Below are 14,880 nucleotides of genomic sequence, written 5' to 3'. Positions count from 1 at the left end.
GGAGTACTGGTTGTACTGGGAGGGGATTCGGTTGTATAGGGAGGGGAGTCTTGGAGAGACAGATGTGTTTACACTGCTATAACGTGACAGTCCACCTTCTGATTTGAGTGATCAGATTCGTATCAAATCAAAAGTTGTCTTGGCTGCATTTACACTTGCATTTTTATGGTTTGGCCTCATCCAGATTTAATCCTGACACTTTGCAGGAAATGACCAGAGGTAAACGGGGTCAGTTTGAGCCCCGGCTGTTTTAGCTGTATAAAACATAAGAATATCAACATTTTACACACTTTTGTTTTGCTTGTTTTGGACGACATTGAGGTCACTGTAACATGCAATTTAATAATCCATCTGATTTAGCGCCCTAACCTAACAGAACCACACCTGTAGTAGTGAGAGAACCACTAACAGAACCCAGAACTCCCACCAGAACTCTAATGTTTTCCGGAGGTTTAAATCGACCCCAAGGATAAAAGATGTTAATAAATTTGAAGAGATGAGGAGGACAAGAGCAATATGGCTAAAGAAATGACAATGAAAATATAGCAGTGAATACTGAAAACAGAAAAGCAGTCTGGATCCTCTCACCAAGCTTCTCTAGAGCGGAGCGTTTCACGTCTAACCGCTCTGAATGACTTGACCTTTTAACTATGCAGACATTTTGAAAAATTCCCCTTAAAATTGCACCCATCCCTGAAATTCCTCTCCAGCCGTTTTCTTCAGGTCTCGTCGCTCTTTCTCTCAGCAGAGTCTCCTGAGATTTGTAACTCTTCTCCTGACTGCCTGCCTGTTTTTACCTGTTGGGCAACACCAGCCTTTCCTCCCTCACAGAGCTGCAGGCGTGGGCGCTCTCCTCATCATGCATGACTTCGCCCAGAGCTTTCACACCACTAAAGCCATAGTTTGGTGAAAATCATATTTACCCAGTTTCCTCCTCTCCCATTACTATAAACGTAATCAACCAAGACAAGTTTGCTTGTTCAAGTGTGCTTTTAGTGCACTTAAAAACAAGTGAAGATGGTTTCAGTTTACTTTTTATGTGCTTATCAAAGATATAACTACTAAACAAAATTATACTTAAGTATACTTGGCTAATACTGACAAATAAACAGAAAAGTTTAAGTACAAGTATAGGTAAATAGGAAACACAAGAGGTTCTGGGGGGTCTGGGACCCCCTAATCAGGGATGGGGGAGTAGCTAAGTAGCAAGCTACTTTTTGTCGTTAACTACTATTTTTTGTTGCTAATAGCTGTAGCTGCTACAGTTTTATGAAATGTAGCTAACAGCTGTAGTGTCTACAAATTTTTGTGTAGCTATAGCGATAATTTTCACTACAATTTCGCCACAGGCTTCAGGCAATCCACGCAAAAGACACTGCCTCCATTAGAGCTTTGTTTTTAGCATAGTTAACATTGAAAACTGTTTTCCCAGTTTCACCAGTCTGTGCTGAGTTTATTCAGCAATCGTTCCCTGCAGGCTGTGTAAATGTAGCGTTTACTGTACCACGACACTCAACCTCAGTTTCAGTTTGAGCCACTAACAGCAGAATCATGTTTGATTTTGAGAAGCGACACTGTGTTTATATTTCAATCCAAGATCAAAGTAAAATTCAATGAGCTGCTTCATTTCTGAGCTTAAGCAAAGCACAGCTTTTGCAAGTGAATGCAAACCGTTGCATCATAATGTGAAACATTTGTGAGGGAACGGCCAAGCTGTTAACTTTTTTTTTTAACCACGGCGCCTTAGGGGCTCCGTACAACGGCTCTGCAGCAGTGGAGAGATTATTCAGGTCTGATTCTCACCCCAAACAGAGGCAGAGTCACTGATGAGGATTTTGAGGCTGAAGTGTTGCTGAAGTTTAAAGGACTCTGAATGTCGTGTCTGTATATCTTGCTGAAATGTTTAAATTGGAGCAGTTTTATTTCAACAGTTGACAATTCTTTGCACAAAATTGTTTGGTTTGTATTCAGTTATTTTTGTTGATTTTTGTTAGGAAAAGCTAAAAAGTAGTGCACTACTTTTCAAAAAGTAGCTAAAAGTAGCTACCTACAACTTTTGGGAAAGTAGCTACAAAGTAGCTAACTGCTAATTTTTTCAGTAGCTGTCCCAACCCTGCCCCTAATTCATTTCTTGGACCCCCAAATGTCTCAAAATCATAATACTGGGGGTCCCTGGAAACTGGAAATTAACTTATTATGATGTTATGCTCTCTGGGAAAAATAGATGTAGATAGATATTGGTCTGCCTTAGGGTGGCGTTGTAGCAAATTGGTTCTTTACTAAAGGCAATGGTTTTATTTAGAACCATGAGTTCTATATAGAACAATTTCATGCTTAAATGGTTCTTTGCATGGTGAAATTGGTTCTTGGTTCTTCTATTCTATGCAAGCTTGACATCACAATAGAAAAACTCTTTTTGGTTCTATACAGAACCATGCAGAACACATTCTCAATCAATCTGAAGAACCATTTCACCACACAGAACTATTTAAGCATGCAAATGGTTGCTTACAGGAGTCATGGTTCTAAACAGAACCATTGCCTTCACTAAAGAACCTTTTCAGAACCTTTAATGCGTATGAAGGCCCAGTTTGGTGAACCAATTTGCTACAACGCCACCCTAAGGTAGACCAATGACGATGACCTTTTGCTGAATTTGAGGGTCTATTTTTTGGAGACAGCATAATCTGCTAAAACGTTTATTTCTAGGGACTCCCTTTGAGATATTTAGGGGTCCAAGAGACAAAGCAGGGGGTCCCAGACCCGCCCTAGGACTCCTTCTTAATGGTTGGTATTGTTATTATGATAAAATATTGTATGTCAGAATAAGTGGTTGAAGTAGTGAGTTTCTAAGAATTTTAATGACAGTTCATGTAATATTACATATTTTTACCATCATTAAGAAAACACACTTTTACTGTGAACTCGTTTTGTCTGGACTTTTTACCACTTTTACATGTATTTTTTACAGTGTTGGGTACAAAGAATACAAATATAAAGACATTCTCTGGAACATGATTCAAAAGATAACCCTCTATTACATACATTACATGGCAACAATTACTTTATATCAATTTTACTAAAAGGCTGTAAATTAAATCCATGTTTTACTGTTTAATTGTGGAATTGTGGGTCTTTTACTTTGAAAGCACAAATACTTGATGACATCACATGACCAAAATCCTGTTTGCAGTACTTTTTCAATGGACTCTTTACACTAATGAGGACTCGTGACCAGAGGGCTCCCAAAGTTTACTAATTGTTCAAAATTCCTTCAGAAAAAGACTGAAATTCTATGTTAACTTTCGATTTTGATCATTAAAACCAGTTTAGATGTGATAAGATTCTTGGTAAAATGGTAAAATGAATTTGTTGCCATATGGCAACTATATGCGAATATAGAAGTGATCTGGGTGAACTCAGCCCATTGGACTGTAATTGACTTACATAGCACAAGCCTACTCTGAGACCATGTTTACAACATTTGATTACATTTAAAATGAAAAAAAATATATATTTTGTAGTTTTAAACACTTTTTTAACTGTAACATATTATCTGGATTATAAATTACACCACTGGAAACCACAGTTTTTATTTTTCAGTTTTCCGACATCCCACCCAAATTATATGTTGGTGTGAAGATGTTAAACCCCGTGAAGAGGATTTTGGGTTTTACATGTGGCTTACTGGTAAGGTCTGCGAGGGTGAGCCGACCAATAGGATGAGCAAGACTAAAAGTAGAGTGCACAAACAAGTAGTTTATTTACACGATGTGAAAACAGGAAACAAAAACTGTACAAAACGAAAAATAAACGGAAAGTAAAGTATTTATAATATATACTAAGCGTCAGGCTTAGTCATGGCATGGGGAGCAGCCGCGAGGCTGGGTCCCAACTCCCTTTACAACTTCCCCCACACCATTACTTCAGACACTACAAGCTGCTAGTGTTTTTCGGTGGCAAACAGAGTCATGGGGAGAAGTAGCCTTCTCTCTTAGGAACCCTCGGGTTTTAAGTCCAAAGCCCCGCCTTCGGAGATCCCATTCCCCACCATGAGGTTACAACAGGGTGGTTTACACATGAAACAAATGACAGCGCTGTATACAAACAACCTAGGTTAAACAATTCGTTACCGGTATATACGTTGTCTGGGCCCATTAACTTATAGCAACTTAATTATTTTCTTTTTCCTTTCACAGGATATTAGATGAGGAATAGACCCCTCCCCTTTCTGCCCATCGGTGGATCCTCCCGATAAGGATCAGGTGCGTAGGTCTCCCTGCTGTCCCCCTTTTGCTAATTCTCCTTTCACAGGCAGACACAGGTAAGTACATCTATACACACACATATTTTATAGTGGATGGGATGGTATTCACTGGTGATGGGGTAGGCCTCGCCTTACCACATCACAGTTGGTCCACTGTGCATTTCTAGTCAGTAAGACCCGCTGAAGACGACTAAATGCACTGGATGATTTTGAATGAGAAAGATTAGGCCAGGCAACTTTATTTGTACAGCGCCTTCCAAACACTGCTGTCATTCAAAGTGTTTTAGAAAAGAGAAAATGCAGATCCGATTTAAAAAGGGGAGGAATAGAAATTAAAAAAACGTGATTAAAACAATAGATTTAAAAGAGAGAATCATTAGATTAAAAATCAAATTAGAAATTAGATTATGATCATTAAAAAAAAATAAATTAAGAAGTAAATTTGGTTTTGATCAAGAAAATGATGCCCCATATTTTATTACACGTATGTTTTTTTTAAAAAAATATCCATTATCTAAGCAAGTTTAAGTAATAAAAATACATTAAAACATTCTATTCATGTTTAAGTAATAATAATCCAATAGAGGATTGGATTGTTGTCTAATCTAGTTTCTGAAATTCTCCTGAAAGCCGAGCTCTGAGTCTGAAATTTCATCATGGTGGAAATGAGCTTTCAGCTTTACATCCAAACCCAAAGAGCAGCAGCATCCCTGCCTGCTGCAGTCACACAGGACGCTATAATGAGGGTTTGTTTATCGTTACCACCTGTTCCTCCCACCTTTCCACCAATATCATGCAACACCTGTCCTGACAGATCAGCCACATCCTCTGCTTTCAGCATCTCGGCGATGGTGTATGGAGCCACACAGGAGCGCTATGGTTTACAGTTCAACCCCCAGAACAAACAACTGCATTCAAAACCAGCGACTCTCTCTAAGAGCCAAACGCTGTGATTTTAACCTGAACCAAACTTTAGCTGGAAAGCTGCTGCTCAGTCAGTTCACTGTTGGAAATAAAGGTTCTGTTCAGGTACATTTTTCATCCATCAAGGTACAAACAGTGTAAATGTTCCCTCAAAGCTCCAACAGTGGTTTTAAGGTCTGATTGTGAACCTTAAATAAGTTTCTCCAGGTGAAAAGTTCGTATTTGTACCTTTTCATAACCGAATGTTTTAAACAGAACAGTAAAATAAAAGCCTGGAGACGAGACGGGGTGTGTGGAGTCAGTACAGCTTAGAACATCTCATTTCAGTGGATTATGGTTCAGTTATGTTCCCTGACTGAAGGGACTGAGATGGAGCCTTGAGGGTTCCACCCCAGTGACAAGAGGGGAACTGACCCGGAGACAGTTTAGTACCCTTATTTCTGAGAGTGTACTTATTCACATCAAACTTAAGCTAAATATGGTGCATGTACTGCTGTACTGCTAACTGCTATTCAGATGCGTTTATGTAATTACATGCTTATTGCATAGTGCAGGGGTGTCCAAACTTTTGTCCAAAGAGGGCCAAATCATACAGTGTAAAAATATCTGAGGGCCGAAATATTATTTACAAATTTTTCAAAATATTAAGTTTAAAAAATAGAGCATAGATGCTGTGTTTTCATATCACAAGACGCACAAGGGTTCTTGTATTGTTGGATTGGATTTGGATCAGTCAGCACTCATAACAAATGATTAAATCAATAACAGCAAAATATGTGCAACGTATGAATTATTTTCCTATTCAAGTGTTTATTTGTTTAGACTAGATAAAAATCTACACATTTTCAGGTTCAGTTTTACTGTTCAGTCTTAAAAGGTTAATATTTACTGAACTGAAATTAAATTTGCTCTGAAATGAAGTTGGTGCTTTAGTTTCTCTCCTGAATATTTACTGTAATGTTCTGCTGTTTCACCTCTGTTAATATTAAATTCATTACAGTCTTCTGAAATGTGAGGCTCGTTTGACTCTTGATGAAAAAGTTCAAGTTTCTATAAAAAATCTCTGATTCTCAGTGTTAGTCTGAGCTTAATGGCTGCAGTCTGGACTAAATGTGGGTCAGTAAATGAAGCTGCAGGTCAGTCAGAAAAGAAAGGGTCTTAAACTTTAGCTACTTCGTTACCGCAGTGCAGTGTTACACTGTGATTTTACAGCACTGCTGCCACCATCAGGTAGAAGGAAGAACTGCAGCGTACTGGCCAGGGGCCTATTAAAATCTGTCCCCGGGCCGCATTTGGCCCTGGGGCCGGACTTTGGACACCCCTGGCATAGTGCATTACATTCACATTCAATGTACATTCTGTGTCGACAGAATTGAAAAAAAAGACAAAAACTGCAAAAAACATTTTTCACAACAAAACTTTTCATCAACATTCAAATCATATTCACAATCTCCTCTTCTAATTATTAACACAACTGTGCTATGGATTTCGCACTGACACAATAAATTATAACACCACTGCACTTTTAACAGCATTAAGACATTTTCCCAGTTGGAACCATCTGTAGTTCCACGCTGAAGCTCCGTCTTATGTTCCGTGGCTGTAGCTCTGTCCATCAAATGCATTCATTTTTGATTCACTTGACAAAACAAAGTTGTTCCAGCTGCGGCCATGGCAAATTAGTTCAACGCTGAAGTACGCTGAGTCTGAAGTGTCATTTAAAAGCCGAGCACACCTTGTAAAAAAACCCAGCTTAAAATTGCTGTGTCATTTTTTGTGAGCTGAACGAAGAATTTGAAAAATGTTGGTTTAAAATGTTCATTTTAGTTAAGATAAGTTCCCACTACACAATTTTAGTCCTCTCAGTTTTGGAGATCGCCAAGAAAAGCCCCAGATTAGAGGCAAATTGGTCTTTATTCAGGGCTCACAAATCGCTTTGAGTAAACTGTTCAAAGTTGCCATTTGAGAGACTCACCGACGCCGAAAGAGATCCAGCAGGCTAAAACTCTGGACCTGTCAGGGAGCCAATGAGCTACAGCCAATGAGAGTGCAGGAAATGGGGTGAGCGGAAACCCAAGGGAGGAGTTATACAACATCAACCATCCTCTCTCCCACATTCTTTTCTTTTGCCTCCTTGTTTTTCACTGCAAATTAGCGCACAAAAAACTGGTGTCGCATCATTCGCCATGTGAACAGTGAACAGTCATGACGTGTCCGTGGCTTTAATCGACATAATCTGCCTTCATACTAGAAACACATAAAATCATAAAAAAAAATCAAACATCCTTGTTTTGCAATTAAACTTTTTATTAAAATTTAAATTTTTGTTCACACTTAAAAAAGATGGTTCTCCAAGAGTTCTTTAGTAAAGTAGAAACAAGGAGATTTTTAATGTTACAGCTGATCGGTGTGTATTTATTTGTCCGCACATTTATTTGTTTTGCAAACTTTTCCCCCTGAAATATCTTGAACTTTCGTCCTCTGCTCACTGCATCAGGGCACTGAGTTTTGGTTCGCTCACACGAGGATAGAGACTCGTTTCTGAATCAGGGCGGATTTCTTGGTGCAGAAAGAGCTCAGCTGAGAGCAAAGAGCAAAATCTCCCACCCTTGCTCAGGCCTATGGGGGGCTGCCCCCAATCTCTGCTCTTTTTGGACTCTCTGCTGAAGCACTCGGTCAGTAGATGTGAGGTTGAAGGTCCAATCTCCAGATGGAAAAAACAGACTCCTTTTACACGCTGCAGGACAGCCGACTGACCCGCGAGGTTAAATCCTGAACTACACAGAACTGAGGCTCAGTGTAATAAGATTCCTCTCTGTCTGTTATTCAAATATTCACCGACGCCTGTAGAACAGCTCATTAGCAGAGTGTTACGCAAGATAGAGCTGGGCGGTATTGATAAAACTCAATATAACTACATTTTATAGATGTAATAACCACGTCATATGATTTTTACATGATTTTTAATTTAGCATTAATGAAGTCAATAGGTTGGTATTAATGCTGTTGACAGGTGACAAAGTTAATATCAGCAATTATGTTTAACATTATTTAAGTTAATAGGTTTGCAGAAATGAAGTTAAAAGGTGAGCATTAAAAAAGTTAAGAAAGTTTAATCAGTTGAATAATCAATTACTACAGTAACCAAGTTCTGGAATTCTGTACCTGAATAATCAATTATTACTGTAACCAAGTTCTGGAATTCTGTACCTGAATAATCAATTATTACTGTAACCAAGTTCTGGAATTCTGTACCTGATTAATCAATTATTACTGTAACCAAATTCTGGAATTCTGAACCTGAATAATCAATTATTACTGTAACCAGGTTCTGGAATTCTGAACCTGAATAATCAATTATTACTGTAACCAGGTTCTGGAATTCTGTACCTGATTAATCAATTATTACTGTAACCAAGTTTTGGAATTCTGTACCTGAATAATCAATTACTACAGTAACCAAGTTCTGGAATTCTGTACCTGAATAATCAATTACTACAGTAACCAAGTTCTGGAATTCTGTACCTAAATAATCAATTATTACTGTAACCAAGTTCTGGAATTTTGTACCTGAATAATCAATTACTACAGTAACCAAGTTCTGGAATTCTGTACCTGATTAATCAATTATTACTGTAACCAAGTTTTGGAATTCTGTACCTGAATAATCAATTACTACAGTAACCAAGTTCTGGAATTCTGTACCTGAATAATCAATTACTACAGTAACCAAGTTCTGGAATTCTGTACCTAAATAATCAATTATTACTGTAACCAAGTTCTGGAATTTTGTACCTGAATAATCAATTACTACAGTAACCAAGTTCTGGAATTCTGTACCTGATTAATCAATTACTACAGTAACCAAGTTCTGGAATTCTGTACCTGAATAATCAATTATTACTGTAACCAAGTTCTGGAATTCTGTACCTGAATAATCAATTATTACTGTAACCAAGTTCTGGAATTCTGTACCTGAATAATCAGTTACTACAGTAACCAAGTTCCGGAATTCTGTACCTGACTAATCAATTATTACTGTAACCAAGTTCTGGAATTCTGTACCTGAATAATCAATTATTACTGTAACCAAGTTCTGGAATTCTGTACCTGAATAATCAATTACTACAGTAACCAAGTTCTGGAATTCTGTACCTAAATAATCAATTATTACTGTAACCAAGTTCTGGAATTCTGTACCTGATTAATCAATTACTACAGTAACCAAGTTCTGGAATTCTGTACCTGATTAATCAATTACTACAGTAACCAAGTTCTGGAATTCTGTACCTGAATAATCAATTATTACTGTAACCAAGTTCTGGAATTCTGTACCTGAATAATCAATTACTACAGTAACCAAGTTCTGGAATTCTGTACCTGATTAATCAATTACTACAGTAACCAAGTTCCGGAATTCTGTACCTGACTAATCAATTATTACTGTAACCAAGTTCTGGAATTCTGTACCTGATTAATCAATTACTACACTAACCACACACACACACACACACACACACACACACACACACACACAGATATTTTCTAAGCTGCTTATCCTTCTGGGTTGCAGGGGTGGTGGAACCTATCCTAGTGGTCATTATTACACTAACCAAGTTCTGGAATTCTGTACCTGAATAATCAATTATTACTGTAACCAAGTTCTGGAATTCTGCATCTGAATAATTAATTACTAACCTAACCACACACACACACACACACACACACACACACACACTTATTTTCTAAGCTGCTTATCGTTCTGGGTTGCGTGGGGTGCTGGAGCCTATCCCAGTGGTCATTAATACAGTAACCAAGTTCTGGAATTGCATACCTGAATAATCAGTAACTACAGTAACTAAATTCTGGAATTCTGTACCTGAATAATCAATTACAAGAGTAAGCAAGTTCTGGAATTCTGTACTTGGATAATCAATTACTACAGCAAGCAAGTTCTGGAATTGCATACCTGAATAATCAGTAACTACAGTAACCACATCCTGGAATTATGTCCCTGAATAATCAATTACTACAGTAAGCAAATTCTGGAATTCTGTACCAGAATAATCAATTACAAGAGTAAGCAAGTTCTGGAATTCTGTACTTGGATAATCAATTACTACAGTAACCAGATCCTGGAATTATGTCCCTGAATAATCAATTACTACAGTAAGCAAATTCTGGAATTCTGTACCAGAATAATCAATTACAAGAGTAAGCAAGTTCTGGAATTCTGTACTTGGATAATCAATTACTACAGTAACCAGATCCTGGAATTATGTCCCTGAATAATCAATTACTACAGCAAGCAAGTTCTGGAATTCTCCACCTGAATAATCAGTTACTACTGTAACCAAGTTCTGGAATTCTGTCCCTGAATAATCAATTTGTAACGTGCCAACAGGAATCAGACGTTTGCGGATTGAAAACACAACAGCGGTTTCAAATAACAGGAGTGGGTCAAATCCAAAAAGCACAGCAGAATGAGCGTCACAGGGTTAAACACAGGCCAAAAGACGTAGTCGGTAAAACAGGCAAAAAGGGTCCAAAACATGAATCAGAAAAGTCCAGCAAAAGTCCAAAGGGGCAGAGCAAAAGGAGTCGACATAACAAAGCAACGGTCAAAAACAGAATACAAACAACAGAATAAACACTCAGTAGATCACAAAAATACCTCGCAACTGGCTCTAGCTAAAGCCTGAGCTTATAAACTAAACTATGTAAGTCACATGACCAACACACAGGTGATACATATTAGTACTCTGGTGAGCCGGAGCGCTGATAGGAGTGCGAGGGAAGGTCAGGTGTCATGTGATTCCCAGAGAACTCTGGCCAATGGAGTCCGAGTCAGACTCCGGGTGTGAGGGAAGTTGATCAGTCATGTGATCTCCCAGTGGATTCTGGGAGGTGAAGTCCGTGTCCCTCTGAGAGCTCGCTGGATGCGTGACACAATTACTACAGAAACCAAGTTCTGGAAATTCTGTACCGGAATAATAACCAAGTTTTGGAATTCTTTACCTGAACAGTCAATTACTGAGATTTTTAATGTTACAGCCTCAGATCTGTGCTGAAAATATGGAACTTTCCACCTACATCATCAGTTACCATGGTAACTGAGCTCTGGAATTCTGTATCTGAATAAACAGTTTTTACAGTAAGCAAGTTCTAGAATTCTCCACCAGAATAATCAGTTACTATGGTAACCAATTTTGCTGTTTTATTTATTTTTTTTGCAACTGACATTTTATTGTATGTTTAGAACATAAGAATGAACATATACATAAAACAGTTATGAAAGAGGTTCTCTTCCTCAGTTCTGCCTGTAAACCTAGGAGAATTTGACAGTTTTACAAGTTTGTTAAAAAATGTGTATAACCTGTTATTTCAGGTGTGTCTGTCTATTCATACAGATTTAAAGTTGCTATAAATTATTATTAAATTAGTTATAAAAGGTTTGATCAAAATAAAAGGTGTTGTTGTTTTTGTGTGAGTGGTTACAGTGAAGTGGAGTAAACACAGCGAGGCCAGATTTAGCAACGACGCTGACTGTGAGGGTATTTTTATCGCTCTGTTCTGCCCACTTTACCTGCTTTTACTACAAACTTGGAAGCTTCCCAGATTCATTTCTGCATCAGTGCTGAAAGTGCGGAAGGCGGACGAGTGCCAGGGCGCTCCGCTTTGGAGAAAGACTTTACAGCTTCTTTTGGCTCACAGCTTCTAACGTAGCAGTAAAAAACACAGACAGCTGGATCTCCACCAGTGATATGATTAATAAAAGAGATGGTACAATCTGTTCACACACAACTTTGTCACTATTTACAGTTTCTGTCAATTGCTTACAGGCTGTTATCACACATGATTCTCTACGTCCGGAGCTCAGGTGTCCTTTACTTGTGAGGTTGGCAGCATTGAGCACATTACTGAAGATTAGTAATTAGTTTCGTTAGTAGTTAGTTCTTTCAGTTGCTTTACACATGTAAAAGTTACCAGGGAAAGCAAGGGCATAGGTCTGATTTTGACTGTGGTGGAGACATAAGAGTGGTCCGCAGGGGGCAGCTGAGGCTTTTTACATTTATGTTCGACTTTTGGAGTCTTAAAAACATACACTGATCAGGCATAACATTCTGACCACCTCCTTGTTTCTAAACTCATTGTCCATTTTATCAGCTCCACTTACTATATAGGTGCACTTTGTAGTTCTACAGTTACAGACTGTAGTCCATCTGTTTCTCTGATACTTTGTTAGCCCCCTTTTACCCTGTTCTTCAGTGGTCAGGACCCCCATGGACCCTCACAGAGCATGTACTATTTGGGTGGTGGGTCATTCTCAGCACTACAGTAACACTGACGTGGTGGTGGTGTGTTAGTGTGTGTTGCGCTGGTCTGAGTAGATCAGACACAGCAGTGCTGCTGGAAGTGGAGACAAATACCAGAACCAGAACAAAAGCACATGGCAAGACACATGAGGGAAGGTAAACAAAGGCAGACACAGACAGAAAACAGAGAAAGATGAGGGCAGGGCAACACAGGACGTTAGAATAGTTCTATATGGAATCTTTTCTGAAAAGGGTTCTGCCATTGTATACAAGCTTGACATCATAACAATAGCAGAACCCTTTTTAGTGCTATATAGATCCACATACAACACATTCTCCATTGATCTGAACCATTTTGCCATGCAGAGCACCATTCAGTCACACAAATGGTTCTGTGAGTGCTCATGGTTCTATATAGAACCATTGTCTTTACCTAAGAACCCTTAAACAACCATCTATTTTAAGAGTGTACACTGTAAAAAAATCTGAAAAAGTGGTAAAAAATCCAGACAAAACCTGTTAATCAACAATAAATTTGTACATATTCACTATTTCAACCACATTATTCTGACATACATTTATGAGTATTTTACCATCATAATAACAGCAACAACCAGTAAAACATACTCAAATGTCGGTTACACTTTCTATGAATGTCACCTTTGTAAGCATCTATAAACACATTCATAACATGTTGTAATGCATTCATAAGGCATTATAAACATGGCTATAAATATTTATAAATATGCATTACACGTTCTAGCCATGTTTATTATGCATTATGAATTGTTACATAATACATTATAAGTGCTGATCATAACAAATTATAAGAGCTCATAAGTGGTATTTGTCCGCTCTAAGTAAAGTGAAGCGTACTGTACTAAAGCCTCCTCCAGTGTTCAGAGTGAGGCTTCAAGTTGAAGTATTTACTGAAGGATTTACTGAAACACTAAAACATTCACAGTAAAGCACATTACAGGCTTCAAATGTCAGAGTTTAAACTAGAGCTGCCATCAGTGTTTTACCCAATGTGGGAAAGGTAATGTTCACCACCGTTAGCTTGGTATTTGTCTTTACTTTACGCTCTCCAAGCTGGGACTGACTTCTTTGGCACTGACATTATAACATGTTATTAACACTATTTATAATGCATTATATTAACAATTCATAATGTATAATAAACATGGCTATAAAGTGTAATTCAGTGTAATTCTTTTTTATAAATATTTATAACCATGTGTATAATACCTTATGAATACATTATAACATGTTATAAATGTGTTTATAGGTGCTTACAAAGGTGACATTCATAGAAAGTGTTACCCAAATGTCTATGAAATCTACATTTTTGTGAATTCACAATCTATTTCTGTAAATTAACAGAAGTGATAAGTACAGTGTGTGTAGGTTATTTACATGCATTTCATCATTGAAATAATAACAGGTATTGACCATTACATTTTACAGTGCTTCTTTACAATCAAGGTGCAAAAGACAAGGGGTCCTGGGGGTCCTGAAGGCCCTGAAGTTCTCAAAAATCTTAGGAGGTCCATGAAAATAAACCATTGCTTTTACTAAAGAACCCTTAAAGTACCATTTTGCTAAGTGTGCACACATCATTTACCACCTAATCTAAACATAATGGATACAAAGCCAATAAGCAGAGCTGAGCTGAGAGTCTAGAGTGTAATGATGTATGGATTCCTTCATGTGTTTCCAGCATTGTGGTGTGAATGTCAATGTTTAGATGAGATAATCTTCATGTTTATAGTTCTGGAGTCAGTGTGTCGTTTCCCTGTCAGTGTGTGAGTGTAGATGTGTGTGTTCTGTGTTCAGCCATTTAAAAGCAGGATGCTGTTTAATGAAATGTGTATCAGTAATCAAGATAAACGTTGTGTTATTATATTCTGAGACAGGGGTTTTATAGTCAGAGGAATTTTTAATAGTAATTAGAGAGAGAGAGAGAGAGAGAGAGAGAGAGAGAGAGAATGAGAAAGTGAGAGTGTGAGTAGAAAGAGATGGGATAGGAACAGTAGACAGAAAAAGACAGAGAGAAAGAAAAAAGAGGTGAGAGAAAAAGAGAACAAGAAAAAAGAGAAAGTGATGGAGACAAATACTGCAAGACAGAAAGAGAGAGAAAAGGAAGAGAGACAAATAAAAGACAAAAGGAGAGAGAGAGAGAGAGAGGGAGAGGGAGAGAGAGAGAGAGAGAGAGAGAGAGAGAGAACGCGAAGAGAAAGAGACGGCAGTAGAGAGAAAATAGAAAGAGAGACAGATAAAAAGGTGAAAGGTAAAAGAGAGAAAGAGAAAGTAAAAGAAGAAAGAGGGAAGAAAGACAGAAAGAGACAAATAGAGAGGGTTAGAGAGAGAAAA

This window comes from Colossoma macropomum, unplaced genomic scaffold (assembly GCF_904425465.1).
Source record: "Colossoma macropomum unplaced genomic scaffold, Colossoma_macropomum, whole genome shotgun sequence".
Classification (NCBI taxonomy): domain Eukaryota; kingdom Metazoa; phylum Chordata; class Actinopteri; order Characiformes; family Serrasalmidae; genus Colossoma; species Colossoma macropomum.
Note: the sequence above shows the minus strand (reverse complement) of the source record.